Source organism: Dendrobates tinctorius, unplaced genomic scaffold (genome assembly GCF_039654945.1).
Source record: "Dendrobates tinctorius isolate UK_male_01 unplaced genomic scaffold, ASM3965494v1 ptg000070l, whole genome shotgun sequence".
Classification (NCBI taxonomy): Eukaryota; Metazoa; Chordata; class Amphibia; order Anura; family Dendrobatidae; genus Dendrobates; species Dendrobates tinctorius.
The window spans coordinates 85,101,385-85,119,501 of NW_027361738.1; the positions used below are offsets into that span (position 1 = coordinate 85,101,385).

Below are 18,117 nucleotides of genomic sequence, written 5' to 3' on the forward strand. Positions count from 1 at the left end.
AAGTGATAAGTAGACACCAAGGAGAAGCTGAAGACCGGATGACATCAGATGATTACAATTGGAACCTTTTTGCTTCAATTTAGATCTAGTGAAGTATAATTATGAATTTTATATGAATATTAGTCACGGCTTACCATAACATGAATTCACATCATTAGGTTATTGAATGCGTATAACAATAATCTTATATTGATATTATTATGAACATTATTATTATGGACTTTAAATTAAATTGCCAATGAAGAAGGAAGAATATCCTATAAGCCTAATGATGAATTTATCTACTTTGAGGGTTCCAAGTGATGTCTGTCACCCTCAAAAGGGGGAATTGTTAAATATTAATTATGGTAATTAATTTTTACTCTCAACTCTGTACTACGTATATTTGCTGACATGACATTTAGGTTGTTATTCTTGTACCCTTAGTTTGGGTGTGTGTACGCCATATGGACTTCCATGAATGGACACAACAGGTGTTGTAGCATATTGTTACACGACGCTCACCATACTTGAGAGATAATCTGGCTGTAGCGGAGGACCATTCCTGTGGGCCCTTACTTCCAGTATATGCGTACGGTACAGAATGTGGGCTGTGGAGTACTTCGAAAGGGAATGATGATGGCGGCCAGTGTGACGAACACACGCAGAGTACTAAGTGACTCGCTTATGAAGGACTTGCGGCCTAGCAGGAAATACTGGTGATCCCTGTAAGTGCCAGTGTTTCAATCAAAAGCTCTTGTAGAGAATTTGACAGCGACAGGCCTAATATTGAGAGTGAGGCCTGTTGAACTAAGTTTGTAAAGAAACAATATTCCTTTGACTGTTGAACCATAAGAATAATGCTGTAAAATACTGTAATACTCCTATTATTATTACTCCTAACATTGTGTTTACCTGCTTATATCCATATATTAAATATATGTAACATGGACGGACACTCATCGATAAGCAGCTGGTAAAACTTCTGCACAGGATCTAGAGAAAGATGGATGAATAAGCCACAACCAATTTAATAAACTAAACATGGTTCTTTTTAAGGACAATACAAATAAATGATTACATTTTTTAATTATCGTGATATTTTCTTTGGAGCATCGCATCTGGTAAGAAGTTTTGAATAAATAAAGATACGGAAAATGTATATTTAAGAGGTTTAGAAACACTGTCTTAGCAGCACAGTATCACATGATAGACTTAGATACACCGGCTCAGCAGCACAGTATCACAATTGATAGGCTTAGATACACCGTCACAGCAACACTGTATGACACATGATAGGCTTAGATACACCGCCTCAGCAGCACATTATCACACATGATAAACTTAGATACACCGCAGCACAGTATCACATAGTTGCTTTTGGAATTTATATAAAAGTATGAGGCTGCGCCAATGATGCCTGGAAGGCTGCCTCCGCCAATGAGAGCGCTCCGACCTGCAGGCATTGGCAGCCATGCATACATTGTCATATTTGCATTTCCAGAGTGTACAGGTGTGGAGAACAGCGTGCAGCTGCCGGGGTAGACCTTGATCTCCCAGAGCTACGAGTACAGCAATCCCACCGACTGTCCCCGGAGAAGGTGATTTTCATTATAAGCTTTATAATCTGCCTGATCCCAGTGATCACTGAATAGATAACACATATATAAGACTCCTATAAGACTTATCTGTACCTCAGGATCCATATATGTATATTTATACTAGACGGGTTTATATTCACTTTTCTAACCACAGTGAGAGTTGTAGTCCTGCTGCTGGCTGCAGTCTATGTCATGACATTAGAAAGAGCAGGAAAAGAAGAGCAGATGTGGGGAAACTGGATTCCTGCAGCTGTCAGCGGAATCTGCTGAGTGCAGCACCCAGAGGAGTCCTGGGGCATCACTGTAGGATGGAGAGATAGCTGGGCTCTATACAGCTGCCTCCATTGTCTGTCCCTAATCCCAGCTGTGATACTGCAATACAGTGCCCAGACAGTGCCATACTGCAACCATATACTGCACACAGAGTGTCATACATTGTCCAGATGCATCATGAATATACCAACATGCTTCATGGCACTGTAGCAAGTACAGAGGCTAAAGTAGATCTAAGCATATCTCTTATTGTGCCATATACTGCCAAACAGTGCCATGTAGTTTTACAGTGCCCTTTTCTTATTCTACAGTGCCGTATATAGTGATAAAGTGCCCGTATGATGCCAAAGTCTGCTCTATATAGTCATACAGCGCTCTTATTCTGTGCAGTGGTCCTATATATAGTTATACAGTGCTTATATACTGTCCTACAGTGCAATATCATACCTCCCAACTTTTGAAGAAGGGAAAGAGGGACAAGGGGAAAGAGGGGCAGCGTGCTGTGACAAATTTTAGGCCATGACCCAACCACACCCATTTCACAACTAATCACACCCATGTCCATGCCCCAATCACATCCAGAGAAAGCAAGAGTGGAAAGAAAGAAAGAACAGAGCGAAATAAAGGAGAAAGAGAGAAAGAAAGAGAAAAAGAAAGAAAAAGAAAGAACAAAGAGAGAAAGGGGGGAAGAAAGAACAGAGAGAGAGAAAGAAAGCGTGGAAAGAAAGAGAGAACAGAGAGAAAGAAAGAAAGAGAGAACAGAGAGAAAAAAAGAAAAAGAGAAAGAAAGAAAGAACGAACAGAGAGAAAAAAAAAGAAAGAGGGGAAAGAAAGAAAGAACAGAGAGGGAGAGAGAAAGAAAGGGTGGAAAGAAAGAACAGAGAGAAAGAAAGAGAAAGAAAGAGGGGAAAGAAAGAACAGAGAGATAGAGAGAAAGAAAGAAAGAAAGAAAGAAAAAAAGAAAGAAAGAGGGGAAAGAAATAAAGAACAGAAAGAAAGAGGGGAAAGAACAGAGAGAAAGAAAGAAAGAAAGAAAGAAAGAAAGAAAGAAAGAGGGGAAAGAAAAAGAACAGAGCGAAAGAAAGAAAGATAGAAACAAAGAACAGAGAGATAGAGAGAAAGAAAAATGGGAAAGAAAGAACAGAGAGAGAGAAAGAATAGAGAGAGAAAGAAAGAGGGGAAAGAAAGAGAACAGAGAGAAAGATAGAAAGAGAAAAAGAAAGAAAGAACAGAGAAAGAAAGTGGGAAAAGAAAAAGAGAACAGAGAGAAAGAAAAAGAGAAAGAAAGAACGAACAGAGAGAGAAAAAAAGAATGAGGGGAAAGAAGGAAAGAACAGAGAGGGAGAGAGAAAGAAAAAGTGGAAAGAAAGAACAGAGAGAGAGAAAGAAAGGAAGCAAGAAAGAGAGCAAGAAAGAAAAAGAGAAAGAACATAGATAGAGAGAAAGAAAGAACAGAGAGAGAAAGAAAGAAAGAGGGGAAAGAAATAAAGAACAGAGAGAAAGAAAGAGGGGAAAGAAACAGAACAGAGAGAAAGAAAGAAAACAAGAAAGAAAGAGAAAGATAGAAAGAACAGAGAGATAGAGAGAAAGAAAGATGGGAAAGAAAGAACAGAATGAGAGAAAGAATAGAGAGAGAAAGAAAGAGGGGAAACAAAGAACAGAGGGAGAGAAAGAAAGATTAGAGAGAGAAAGAAAGAGAAAGAATAGAGTGAAAGAAAGAACAGAGAGAAAGAAAGAATGAAAGAAAGAACAGAGAGAGAAAGAAAGAGAAAAAAGAAAGAACGGAGAGAAAGAAAAGAAAGAAAGAAAGAAAGAAAGAAAGGGGGAAGAAAGAATGGACAGAAAAAAGAGAGAGAAAAAAACAAAGAGGGGAAAGAAAGAACAGAGAAGGAGAGAGAAAGAAAGAGGGGAAAGAAATAAAGAACAGAGAGAAAGAAATAAAGAAAGAAAGGGGAAAGAAAGAACAGAGACAGAAAGAAAGGGGAAAGAACAGAGAGAAAAAGAAAGATGGGAAAGAAAGAAAGATGGGAAAGAAAGAAAGAACAGAGAGAAAAAGAAAGAACAGAGAGAGAAAAAAAGATTAGAGAAAGAAAGAGAGAAAAAAGAAAGAACAGAGAGAAAGAAAGAACAGAGAGAGAAAGAAAGAGGGGAAAGAAGAGAGAGAAAGAAAGAGAGGAAAGAAAGAACAGAGAGAGAAAAAAGAAAGATTAGAGAGTGAGAGAAAGAAAGAACAGAGAGAGAAAGAATCAAAGAGAGAAAGAAAGAAAGAATCTACAAAGATGCTATAGTAGCCTGGCTCCCATTGTAATGCCCACCTGAGCCTCCCGATGCAGGACATATCATGATCTGCTCACATGGCTGGCATCCCCTATTCCAAGGCGATCCCGCTGTCTGCGCTGTCGGAGGGGGACACAGTGATGGATCTGAAGCATTTCCTAAAGTGCCTCCATGGTTCCGTCACAATCTCCTCCCGAAATTACCTAATTTCCAGTCAGCTTCCACCACGTTACTTCCTGTGGAACATCACATGCAAATTTTAAAGTGCTCCTTGGGGCTCCGCCGTGTACTCCTGTGTCCGCAGGAAAAGTAAGCTCCCGGCCGGGACAGACTCTCTCTCAAAATCGGGACTGTCCCGCTGGATCCGGGACGGTTGGGAGGTATGAATGCTCCCACCATACAACTTGTACACGCATGGCTCCGCACACCTCATACACACACGGTTCCGCTTTGTATGCCTCGTACACACATGTGTTGTGAATTCACTTTCAGGTCTACCTCTGGTAACTAGTGAAGGTGGTGGAGCTGGTTGTATTGACAGAGGGGTCGCGAGTTCTCTTTCCGGGCTACCTCTGGTGGTTACAGGAGGTAGTGGAGCTGATCTAATTGACAGAGGTCTGCCACCTGATAATGAGGAGGATGACTGGACATCTGGAGTTTCTGATTGGATTTAAGACAGCCGACTCCCTCTATCCCTGCTGGTGATTTTTTCCTGCCTCCTGAGGTCTTAGTTTCCAGCTCAGTCCCTGCATGCTCAAGCTAAGTGTTCTTTTGCTATTGTTCACATTTGATTTGGTTTTGTCTATTTCAGTTTTGTGTGGTCAGCCAGCCCCGGCTGGGGCTGCGCTGAATTTCCATCCTTATGTTACTGTTTGTGCCAGTTTGTTTTTTGTCCCTTATTAGATTGGCCTCTCTTTGCTCTGCTTTCAGAATATACCAGAGTGCTGATATAGTGGGCGAAGTCTAGTGACTTCAGTGTTTTTTTCTATCAGACGTGTTGGGAATTTTTCGCAGGGTTTTTTGCGTGATTGCAGACAGTGTCTTTCCTTTCCTGTCCTGTCTAGTTAGTTTGGGCCCCATCATTTGCTCAGCCTATTTTCCTACCTGCGTTTGTGTTTTCATCTTGTCTCACTGACAATATATGTTTGGGGGCTATCTATTCCTTTGGGGTTTGCTCTGGGGCAGTTTAGATTTCCCCTTTCTTGCTTTAGGCTTATTTAGTTCTCCGGCTGTGTCGAGGCATCTAGAATCATCGTAGGTACGCTCTACGGCTACTGCTAGTTGTGTGGATAGGATCAGGGTCTGCAATCCGCTTAGTTAACAACCTCTCTGGTTTTCTGTGGCTTAGCTTGGTCTTGCTTTCCTCCTCGGTGACCCAATCATAACACACACGGCTCCGCTCCGTACGCCTCGTACACACACGGCTCCACTCAGTACACACATGGCTCCACTCCGTAAACCTCGTACACATGGGGCCACACTCTGTACACCTTGTACACACAAGGCTCCACTCTGTAAACCTTGTACACATGCGGCTTTGCTCCATACACCTCGTACACACATGGCTCCACTCTGTACACCCTGTACACACATGGCTCTGCTCCGCTCCGTAAACACACGGCTCAGCTCCATACACTTTGCACACACAGGGCTCCGATCCTTACACCTCGTACACGCGCAGCTCAGCTCCGTCCACCTCGTACACGCATGGCTCAGCACCGTACACCTCGTACATGCATGGCTCAGCTCCATACACCTCGTACACGCACGGCTCAGCTCCATACACCTCGTACACGCATGGCTCAGCTCCATACACCTCGTACATGCACGGCCCAGCTCCATACACCTCGTACATGCATGGCTCAGCTCCATACACCTCGTACACACACACGGCTCCGCTCCATACACCTCGCACACATGTGGCTCCGCTCCATACACCTCATACACACACACGGCTCCGCTCCATACCCCTCGTACACACACACGGCTCCGCTCCATACACCTCGTACACACATGACTCCGCTCCATACACCTGGTACACACTCGGCTCTGCTCTATACACCTCGTACACGCACAGCTCAGCTCCATACACCTCGTACACGCACAGCTCAGCTCCATACAGCTTGTATACACACGGCTCAGCTCCATATACCTCATACACACACACGGCTCCGCTCCATACACCTCGTACGCATGTGGCTCCGCTCCGTATACCTCGTACACACACATGGCTCCACTCCGTATACCTTGTACACACACATGGCTCCGCTCTGTACACCTCGTACACGCACAGCTCAGCTCCATACACCTCGTACACGCACAGCTCAGCTCCATACAGCTTGTACACACACGGCTCAGCTCCATATACCTCATACACACACACGGCTCTGCTCCATACACCTCGTACACACACACGGCTCTGCTCCATACACCTCGCACACATGTGGCTCCGCTCCATACACCTCGTACACACACACGGCTCCGCTCCATACACCTCATACACGCGCAGCTCAGCTCCGTCCACCTCGTACATGCACGGCCCAGCTCCATACACCTCGTACATGCATGGCTCAGCTCCATACACCTCGTACACACACACGGCTCCGCTCCATACACCTCGCACACATGTGGCTCCGCTCCATACACCTCATACACACACACGGCTCCGCTCCATACCCCTCGTACACACACACGGCTCCGCTCCATACACCTCGTAAACACATGGCTCCGCTCCATACACCTGGTACACACTCGGCTCCGCTCTATACACCTCGTACATGCACAGCTCAGCTCCATACACCTCGTACACGCACAGCTCAGCTCCATACAGCTTGTATACACACGGCTCAGCTCCATATACCTCATACACACACACGGCTCCGCTCCATACACCTCGTACGCATGTGGCTCCGCTCCGTATACCTCGTACACACACATGGCTCCACTCCGTATACCTTGTACACACACGTGGCTCCGCTTTGTACACCTCGTACACGCACAGCTCAGCTCCATACACCTCGTACACGCACAGCTCAGCTCCATACAGCTTGTACACACACGGCTCAGCTCCATATACCTCATACACACACACGGCTCCGCTCCATACACCTCGTACACACACACGGCTCTGCTCCATACACCTCGCACACATGTGGCTCCGCTCCATACACCTCGTACACACACACGGCTCCGCTCCATACACCTCATACACACATGGCTCCGCTCCATACACCTCGTACACACGTGGCTCCGCTCCATACACCTCGTACACACACGGCTCCGCTCTATACACCTCGTACACACACGGCTCCGCTCTATACACCTTGTACGCATGTGGCTCCGCTCTGTACACCTCGTACACACGGCTCAGCTCCATACACCTCGTACACGCACAGCTCAGCTGCACACAGCTTGTACACACACGGCTCAGCTCCATACACCTCGTACACACATGGCTCCGCTCCATACACCTGGTACACACTCAGCTCCGCTCTATACACCTCGTACATGCACAGCTCAGCTCCATACACCTCGTACACGCACAGCTCAGCTCCATACAGCTTGTATACACACGGCTCAGCTCCATATACCTCATACACACACACGGCTCCGCTCCATACACCTCGTACGCATGTGGCTCCGCTCCGTATACCTCGTACACACACGTGGCTCCGCTTTGTACACCTCGTACACGCACAGCTCAGCTCCATACACCTCGTACACGCACAGCTCAGCTCCATACAGCTTGTACACACACGGCTCAGCTCCATATACCTCATACACACACACGGCTCCGCTCCATACACCTCGTACACACACACGGCTCTGCTCCATACACCTCGCACACATGTGGCTCCGCTCCATACACCTCGTACACACACACGGCTCCGCTCCATACACCTCATACACACACGGCTCCGCTCCATACACCTCGTACACACGTGGCTCCGCTCCATACACCTCGTACACACACGGCTCCGCTCTATACACCTCGTACACACACGGCTCCGCTCTATACACCTTGTACGCATGTGGATCCGCTCCGTATACCTCGTACACACACATGGCTCCGCTCTATACACCTCGTACACACACGGCTCCGCTCTATACACCTTGTACGCATGTGGCTCCGCTCTGTACACCTCGTACACACGGCTCAGCTCCATACATCTCGTACACGCACAGCTCAGCTGCACACAGCTTGTACACACACGGCTCAGCTCCATACACCTCATACACACATGGCTCCGCTCCATACACCTGGTACACACTCAGCTCCGCTCTATACACCTCGTACATGCACAGCTCAGCTCCATACACCTCGTACACGCACAGCTCAGCTCCATACAGCTTGTATACACACGGCTCAGCTCCATATACCTCATACACACACACACGGCTCCGCTCCATACACCTCGTACGCATGTGGCTCCGCTCCGTATACTTCGTACACACACATGGCTCCACTCCGTATACCTTGTACACACACATGGCTCCGCTCTGTACACCTCGTACACGCACAGCTCAGCTCCATACACCTCGTACACGCACAGCTCAGCTCCATACAGCTTGTACACACACGGCTCAGCTCCATATACCTCATACACACACACGGCTCCGCTCCATACACCTCATACACCCACACGGCTCTGCTCCATACACCTCATACACACACGGCTCCGCTCCATACACCTCGTACACACGTGGCTCCGCTCCATACACCTCGTACACACACGGCTCCGCTCTATACACCTCGTACACACACGGCTCCGCTCTATACACCTTGTACGCATGTGGATCCGCTCCGTATACCTCGTACACACACATGGCTCCGCTCTATACACCTCGTACACACACGGCTCCGCTCTATACACCTTGTACGCATGTGGCTCCGCTCTGTACACCTCGTACACGCACAGCTCAGCTCCATACACCTCGTACACGCACAGCTCAGCTGCACACAGCTTGTACACACACGGCTCAGCTCCATACACCTCGTACACACACACGGCTCCGCTCCATACACCTCATACACACACGGCTCCGCTCCATACACCTCGTACACACGTGGCTCCGCTCCATACACCTCGTACACACACGGCTCCGCTCTATACACCTCGTACACACACGGCTCCGCTCTATACACCTTGTACGCATGTGGATCCGCTCCGTATACCTCGTACACACACATGGCTCCGCTCTATACACCTCGTACACACACGGCTCCGCTCTATACACCTTGTACGCATGTGGCTCCGCTCTGTACACCTCGTACACGCACAGCTCAGCTCCATACACCTCGTACACGCACAGCTCAGCTGCACACAGCTTGTACACACACGGCTCAGCTCCATACACCTCGTACACACACACGGCTCTGCTCCATACACCTCGTACACACAGTGACACCATCTGCAGCAAGATGATGCTGCAGGTCTTTGGAGGTGGTCTGTGGATTGTCCTTGACTGTTCTCACCATTCTTCTTCTCTGCCTTTCTGATATTTTTCTTGGCCGGCCACTTCTGGGCTTAACAAGAACTGTACCTGTGTTCTTCCATTTCCTTATTATGTTCCTCACAGTGGAAACTGACAGGTTAAATCTCTGAGACAACTTTTTGTATCCTTCCCCTGAAAAGCTATGTTGAATAATCTTTGTTTTCAGATCATTTGAGAGTTGTTTTGAGGAGCCCATGATGCCACTCTTCATAGGAGAATCAAATAGGAGAACTACTTGCAAGTGGCCACTTTAAATACCTTTTCTCATGATTTGATACACCTGGCTATGAAGTTCAAAGCTCAGTGAGTAGTGTTGAGCATTCCGATACCGCAAGTATCGGGTATCGGCCGATACTTGCTGTATCGGAATTCCGATACCGACTTCCGATATTTTTTCAATATCGGAAGTCGGCATCGGAATCGGAAGTTCAAAGTTGATTGACAGCCGAAATGACGTCATCATGATGCGCGGTGTGTGCGCATCATGATGCGCCGTCATTTCGGGCCTTCCGGGGGTCTCTGCCGGCCTGCCGGGGGGGCTGTGCCGGCCTGCCGGGGGGCTGTGTGGACTGCCCGGGGTCTGTACCGGCCTGCCGGGGGGCTGTGCCGGCCTGCCGGTGGTCTGTGCACCCTGTGGGGGTCTGTACCGGCCTGCCGGGGGGCTGTGCCGGCCTGCCGGGGGGCTGTGCTGATGTCCGGGGGTCTGTGCAAGCATCGTCCGATGGGACTACAAGTCCCATCTGGCGATGCCTGCTACCATGACAGTGATTGACACATTAGCCAATGATGGGACAGTAGTAGTCCCATCATCCGGCTTATGTGTTAAATGTTAAAAAAAAAAAAAAAAAGTACTACATACATACTACATACATACTACATGCATGCTACATACATACTACATGCTACATACATACTACATATATACTACATGCATGCTACATACATACTACATGCTACATACATACTACATATATACTACATGCATGCTACATACATACTACATGCTACATACATACATACTACATATATACTACATGCATGCTACATACATACTGCATGCTACATACATACTACATGCTACATACATACCACATATATACTACATACATACTACATGCATGCTACATGCTACATACATACCACCTACATGCTACATACATACCACATACATACTACATACATACTACATACATACTACATGCATGCTACATGCATGCTACATGCTACATACATAACACATATATACTACATGCATGCTACATACATACTACATGCTACATACATACCACATACATACTACATACATGCTACATACATACTACATGCTACATACATACCACATATATACTACATACATACTACATGCATGCTACATACAATACATACATAGACATACAGTACATATAACATAGAGTAACATACTTACCAATACTTGTCACTTTGTTCCCCGAAGCCATTGTCTTTTACGGAATAAATATTAACATAACAAACCACAAAAATACTCACCCACGATCCGAAGCAGTCCACGAGTGTGTCCCACGACGATCTTGGGTAGAGAACTGCAGCATCAGCTGATGCTGCCGTTCTCTACGGGCTGCAGGAATCCAATGACGGAAGGTAGGTATCCTTCCGCACTGTATTCCTCCGCCACTTAAAAAAAAAAAAGTCCCTAGTCTCACTTTATGCCATTGCTGTGTGGGAATTTCCCACGCAGCAATGGCATAAAGTGAGACTAGGGACTTTTTTTTTTTAAGTGGCGGAGGAATACAGTGCGGAAGGATACCTACCTTCCGTCATTGGATTCCTGCAGCCCGTAGAGAATGGCAGCATCAGCTGATGCTGCAGTTCTCTACCCAAGATCGTCGTGGGACACACTCGTGGACTGCTTCGGATCGTGGGTGAGTATTTTTGTGGTTTGTTATGTTAATATTTATTCCGTAAAAGACAATGGCTTCGGGGAACAATGTGACAAGTATTGGTAAGTATGTTACTCTATGTTATATGTACTGTATGTCTATGTATGTATTGTATGTAGCATGCATGTAGTATGTATGTAGTATATATGTGGTATGTATGTAGCATGTAGTATGTATGTAGTATGTATGTAGCATGCATGTAGCATGCAGTATGTATGTAGCATGCAGTTAGTATATATGTAGTATGTATGTAGCATGTAGTATGTATGTAGCATGCATGTAGTATGTATGTAGTATGTATGTAGTATGTATGTGGTATGTATGTAGCATGTAGTATGTATGTAGCATGCATGTAGTATATATGTAGTATGTATGTAGTATGTATGTAGCATGCATGTAGTATGTATGTAGTATGTATGTAGTATGTATGTGGTATGTATGTAGCATGTAGTATGTATGTAGCATGCATGTAGTATATATGTGTTATGTATGTAGCATGTAGCATGCATGTAGCATGCATGTAGTATGTATGTAGTATGTATGTAGTATGTATGTGGTATGTATGTAGCATGCATGTAGTATGTATGTAGTATATATGTGGTATGTAGCATGTAGTATGTATGTAGCATGCAGTATGTATGTAGCATGCATGTAGTATATATGTAGTATGTATGTAGCATGCATGTAGTATATATGTAGTATGTATGTAGCATGTAGTATATATGTAGTATGCATGTTGCATGCATGTAGTATATATGTTGTATGTATGTTGCATGCATGTAGTATATATGTAGTATGTATGTTGCATGTAGTATATATGTAGTATGAATGTAGTATGAATGTAGCATGTATGTAGTATGCATGTTGCATGTAGTATATATGTAGTATGTATGTTACATGTAGTATGCATGTTGTATGTATGTAGCATGTATGTAGCATGTAATTGTTTTTTTGTTTTTTTTACATTCAACACATTAGCCGGATGATGGGACTACTACTGTCCCATCATTGGCTAATGTGTCAATCACTGTCATGGTAGCAGGCAGCGCCCGATGGGACTTGTAGTCCCATCGGACGATGCCTGCACAGACCCCCGAAGCCTGCACAGACCACCGGCAGGCCGGCACAGCCCCCCGGAGCCTGCACAGCCCCCCGGCAGGCCGGCACAGCCCCCCGGCAGGCCGGCACAGACCACCGGAGCCTGCACAGACCCCCTGGCAGGCCGGCACAGCCCCCCGAAAGGCCCGTACAGACCCCAGAGAGGCTGTACAAGGCAAAAACAGGGTTTTTCTTATTCCGATACCGGAAGTCCCATAGACTTGAATGGGACTTCCGGTATCGGAATCGGCGATACCGATACTTTTTTTTAAGATCGGCCGATCCATTCCGATCCGATACTTTGAAGTATCGGACCGTATTGCTCAACTCTATCAATGAGGTTACAAAACCAATTTAGTGCTTCAGGAAGTCAGTAAAAAGTAGTTAGGAGTGTTCAAATCAAGAAAATGATAAGGGTGCCCATACTTTTGCACCGGTCAAATTTTGTTTAAATGCAGATTGCACATTTTCTGTTAGTACAATAAACCTCATTTGAATCCAGAAATATAACTGAGTCCATCAGTTATTAGATATATGAAACTGAAATAGCTGTTGCAAAAACCAAAATTGTTATAAAGAAAAAAGGTTAACATTAATAGGGGTGCCCAAACTTTTACATATGACTGTATGTAGTATGTATGTTGCATGCATGTAGTATGCATGTTGCATGCATGTGGTATATATGTAGTATATATGTATGTTGCATGCATGTAGTATATATGTAGTATGCATGTTGCATGCATGTGGTATATATGTAGTATATATGTATGTTGCATGCATGTAGTATATATGTGGTATATATGTAGTATGCATGTTGCATGCATGTAGTATATATGTTGTATATATGTAGTATGTATGTTTCATGCATGTAGTATATATGTAGTATGCATGTTGTATATATGTAGTATGCATGTTGCATGCATGTGGTATATATGTAGTATGTATGTATGTTGCATGCATATAGTATATATGTAGTATATATGTAGTATGCATGTTGCATGCATGTGGTATATATGTAGTTTATATGTAGTATGTATGTATGTTGCATGCATGTAGTATATATGTAGTATGTATGTTGCATGTAATATATATGTAGTATATATGTATGTTGCATGCATGTAGTATATATGTGGTATATATGTAGTATGCATGTTGCTTGCATGTAGTATATATGTTGCATATATGTATGTTGCATGCATGTGGTATATATGTTGCATGCATGTAGTATATATGTAGTATGTATGTTGCATGTAGTATATATGTAGTATATATGTATGTTGCATGCATGTAGTATATATGTAGTATATATGTATGTTGCATGCATGTGGTATATATGTGGTATATATGTAGTATGCATGTTGCATGCATGTAGTATATATGTTGTATGTATGTATGTTGCATGCATGTAGTATGTATGTTGCATGTATGTAGTATGTATGTTGCATGTATGTAGTATGTAGCATGTATGTAGTATGTATGTAGCATGTATGTAGTATGTATGTAGCATGTATGTAGTATGTATGTAGTATGTAGTATGTTTTTTTTTTTTTTTACATTCAACACATAGGCCGGATGATGGGACTACTACTGACCCATCATTGGCTAATGTGTCAATCACCGTCATGGTAGCAGGCATCGCCCGATGGGACTTGTAGTCCCATCGGACGATGCCTGCACAGACCCCCACAGCCTGCACAGACCCCCGGACAGTCGGTACAGACCACCGGCAGGCCGGCACAGCCCCCCTGCAGGCCGGTACAGACCCCCGGCAGTCCGCACAGACCCCCGGACAGTCGGCACAGCCCCCCGGCAGGCTGGTACAGCCCCCGGCAGTCCATACACACCCCCGAGAGGCTGTACAAGGACAGAATCATAGAATCATAGAATGATTTGGGACTTGAATGGGACTTCCGGTATCGGAATCGGCGATACCCAATACTTTTTTCGTATCGGGCCGTGTTATGATTGAGTCACCGTAGGAGGCAAAAACAGAAATGCTAGCTAAGTCCAGAAAACCAGAGCAGTTGGCAGCTATCGGATTGCAGACCCCTGATCCTATCACAACAACTAACAGTAGCTGTGGGGGGTTCCTACGATGCCCTAGACCCCTCGATCACAGCCGGAGAATTAAATAGGCCTACAGAAAGAAAGGGGAAATCTAAACTGCCCCAGAGCAGACCCCAAAGCAATAGGCAGCCCCCAACATATAATGACGGTGAAGCAAGATGAAAACACTAACACAGACAGAAAGATAGACTGAGCAAAGACGGGGCCCAAACTACCTAGATAGGAAAGGACAGGAAGGCTGCTGTCTGCAATCCGTGAAAAACCCTATGAAAATAAGAGCCAACAGACTGACAGTGAAAAAGGCCCTGAAGACGCTAGGCTTCAAAAAGCTATGTCAGTACTCAGGAATATTCTGAAGACAGAGCTACAGGCAAAAGGAGATTCAGCTCACCCCAGCAGGGAATGTCAGAATCCAGAAAAGCAAGGAAAACAAAAACAAAACATAAATGCAAAAGGCAAAGCAGAAAACTTAGCTTTAGGGAAGCAGGAATCAGACTGGTGTCCTAGGAGTCCACAGAGAAATCACCCGCAGGGCAGAAGGGCGTTGGTAGCCTTATATCCAGTCAGTGATTCCACTCAGCCAGTCATCCTCATTAGTCCCAGGTGCCTGATAATCAGGCTCACTACCTTCCTTCCCCGGAATAGGGAGTTCACCAGACCTCAGTGACGAAGGGGAAAATGAACTCACAACAGTACCTCCCCCTTGAGGAGGGGTCACCGAACCCTCAACCACGCCACCAGGGCGATCAGGGTGAGCCCGATGAAAGGCACGCACCAATCTAGCCAGACGGGAATCCAGTATTTTATCTACCTCATATTCCATGTTACCTTCAACCAATACAGGGTCTGGAGGTGCCACCCCAGGAACAACTGGTTCAACAAACCTCTTCAACAAGGACTTATGGAACACATTATGGATTTTAAATGTGACAGGAAGAGCCAAACGAAAAGAGACCGGATTAATAATCTCCAAAATCTTTTAAGGTCCAATAAATCTAGGCTTAAACTTAGGAGAAGCCACCTTCATAGCAATATTTTTTGATGATAACCACACCATATCACCAATCTTAAACTGGGGACCAATGGTCCTATGTCGATTGGAAAACCGCTGGGCCTTTTCCTGGGAGAGAGATAACTTATCCACCACTTGGTCCCAGATCTGGTGCATTCTCTCCACCACAGTGTCAACACCTGGGCAGGCAGAAGGCTCCACCTGCCCTGAAGAAAATCGAGGATGAAACCCAAAGTTACAAAAAAAAGGTGGCATCAAAGTGGCAGAACTAGCTGTATTATTTAAAGCAAATTCGGCCAAGGGCAAAAATGAAACCGAATCATCCTGATCAGCGGAAATAAAACATCTCAAATACGACTCCAAGGTCTGGTTTGTTCTCTCTGTCTGCCCATTGGTCTGAGGGTGAAAAGCAGAGGAGAAGAACAACTGAATTCCCAGCTTGGAACAGAACGTCCTCCAAAATCTAGACACAAACTGAACTCCTCTGTCAGATACAATGTTCTCAGGAATCCCGTGCAAGCGAACCACCTGTTGCAAAAACAGGGGCACCAACTCAGAGGAAAATGGCAACTTAGGGAGTGGTACAAGATGAACCATCTTAGAGAACCTATCACAAATCACCCAAATAACAGTCATTCTTTGAGAGACCGGCATATCAGAGATGAAATCCATTGAAATATGGGTCCATGGCCTCCTGGGGGCCGGCAAAGGCATCAACAACCCACTAGAGCGAGAACAAGATTTAGACCGGGAGCAAGTCCCACAGTACTGCACAAAATTCCTGACGTCATGAGACAAGGTGGGCCACCAAAAAGAGCGACTCACCAGATCTCTAGTACCAAAAATACCTAGATGACCAGCCAATGCAGAGCAATGAACTTCAGACATCACTCTCTTCTTCCACTGGTCAGGAACATACAACTTTCCACTGGGACAACGCTTAGGTTTGTCCTCCTGGAACTCTTGCAGAGCAAGTCTCAAATCGGGCGAGATGGCAGAAAGAACTACCCCTTCGCCTAAGATGGTAGCAGGCTTGGTCACCACAGGAGAATCAGCAAAGAAACTCCTAGAGAGGGCGTCTGCCTTGACCTTCTTAGTTCCAGGAAGAAAAGAGACCACAAAATCAAAACGTGTGAAAAACAAGGCCCACCTAGCCTGTCTAGGGTTCAAGCGTTTAGCCGACTCTAGGTAAATCAAATTCTTGTGGTCAGTGAGGACCACAACTTGATGTTTAGCTCCCTCCAACCAATGTCTCCACTCCTCAAATGCCCATTTCATGGCCAACAGTTCCCGATTCCCCACATCATAGTTACGTTCAGATGGAGAGAACTTTCGGGAAAAGAAAGCACAGGGATTCATTTTAGATGTTACAGGATCCTTTTGGGACAAAACAGCTCCTGCACCAATCTCAGAAGCATCCACCTCTACCTGGAACGGGAGTGAGACATCAGGTTGCCGCAAAACCGGGGCGGAGGTAAATCTTCGCTTCAGCTTCTGAAAGGAAGCAACAGCCTCCGGAGACCAATTCAACACATCAGCACCCTTCTTAGTCAGATCAGTCAATGGCTTGGCAATACTAGAAAATTTTGCTATAAATTTCCGATAAAAATTAGCAAAACCCAAAATCTTCTGGAGGGCCTTCAAAGAAGTTGGCTGAACCCAATCATAAATGGCCTGTACCTTGGCCGGGTCCATTTCAATAGTTGACAGAGACAAAATAAATCCCAAAAATGAAATCCTCTGTACTCCAAAAAGGCATTTCGATCCTTTGACATACAGGGAATTCTCCCTCAAGATCCGGAACACAGTCCGAATATGTTCCACATGAGAATCCCAATCCTTGGAGAAGATCAAAATATCATCCAGATAGATAATCAAAAATTTATCGACAAAGTCTCGGAAAATATCGTTCATGAAGCACTGGAAGACAGAAGGGGCATTAGTGAGCCCAAAAGGTATCACCAGGTACTCAAAATGTCCCTCCGGAGTATTAAACGCCGTCTTCCATTCATCCCCCTGCTTAATGCGGATAAGATTATACGCCCCCTGAGGTCAAGCTTGGTAAACCAGCAAGCACCTCTAACTCTAGAGAATAGATCCGAAATCAGGGGTAACGGATACTGATATTTAATAGTAATTTTATTGAGGGCATGATAATCAATACAAGGCCTTAAAGAACCATCCTTTTTGGCCACAAAAAAAAACCGGCACCTAAGGGTGAAGAGGATGGTCTAATATGACCCTTCTCCAACGCCTCCTTAATATAGGACCGCATAGCCTCGTGCTCGGGTACAGATAAATTGAAGAGCCGACCCTTGGGAAATTTACACCCCGGGCTTAGTTCAATTGCACAGTCATAACTCCTATGAGGAGGCAAGGACGCAGACTCATTCTCACT

General features: G+C 45.3%; 1 protein-coding gene across 1 annotated transcript in view; it reads left to right on the top strand.

The window, feature by feature from the left end:
* Positions 1 to 1,491: 1,491 nt before the first annotated feature.
* LOC141095774 (asparagine synthetase [glutamine-hydrolyzing]-like) overlaps positions 1,492 to 18,117 on the top strand; it is a 90,890-nt gene continuing 74,264 nt past the window's right edge. Inside the window, exon 1 of the mRNA XM_073582078.1 lies at positions 1,492 to 1,580. The gene's annotated coding sequence lies outside the window, so the exon portion shown is untranslated. The remainder of the gene's footprint in view (positions 1,581 to 18,117) is intronic.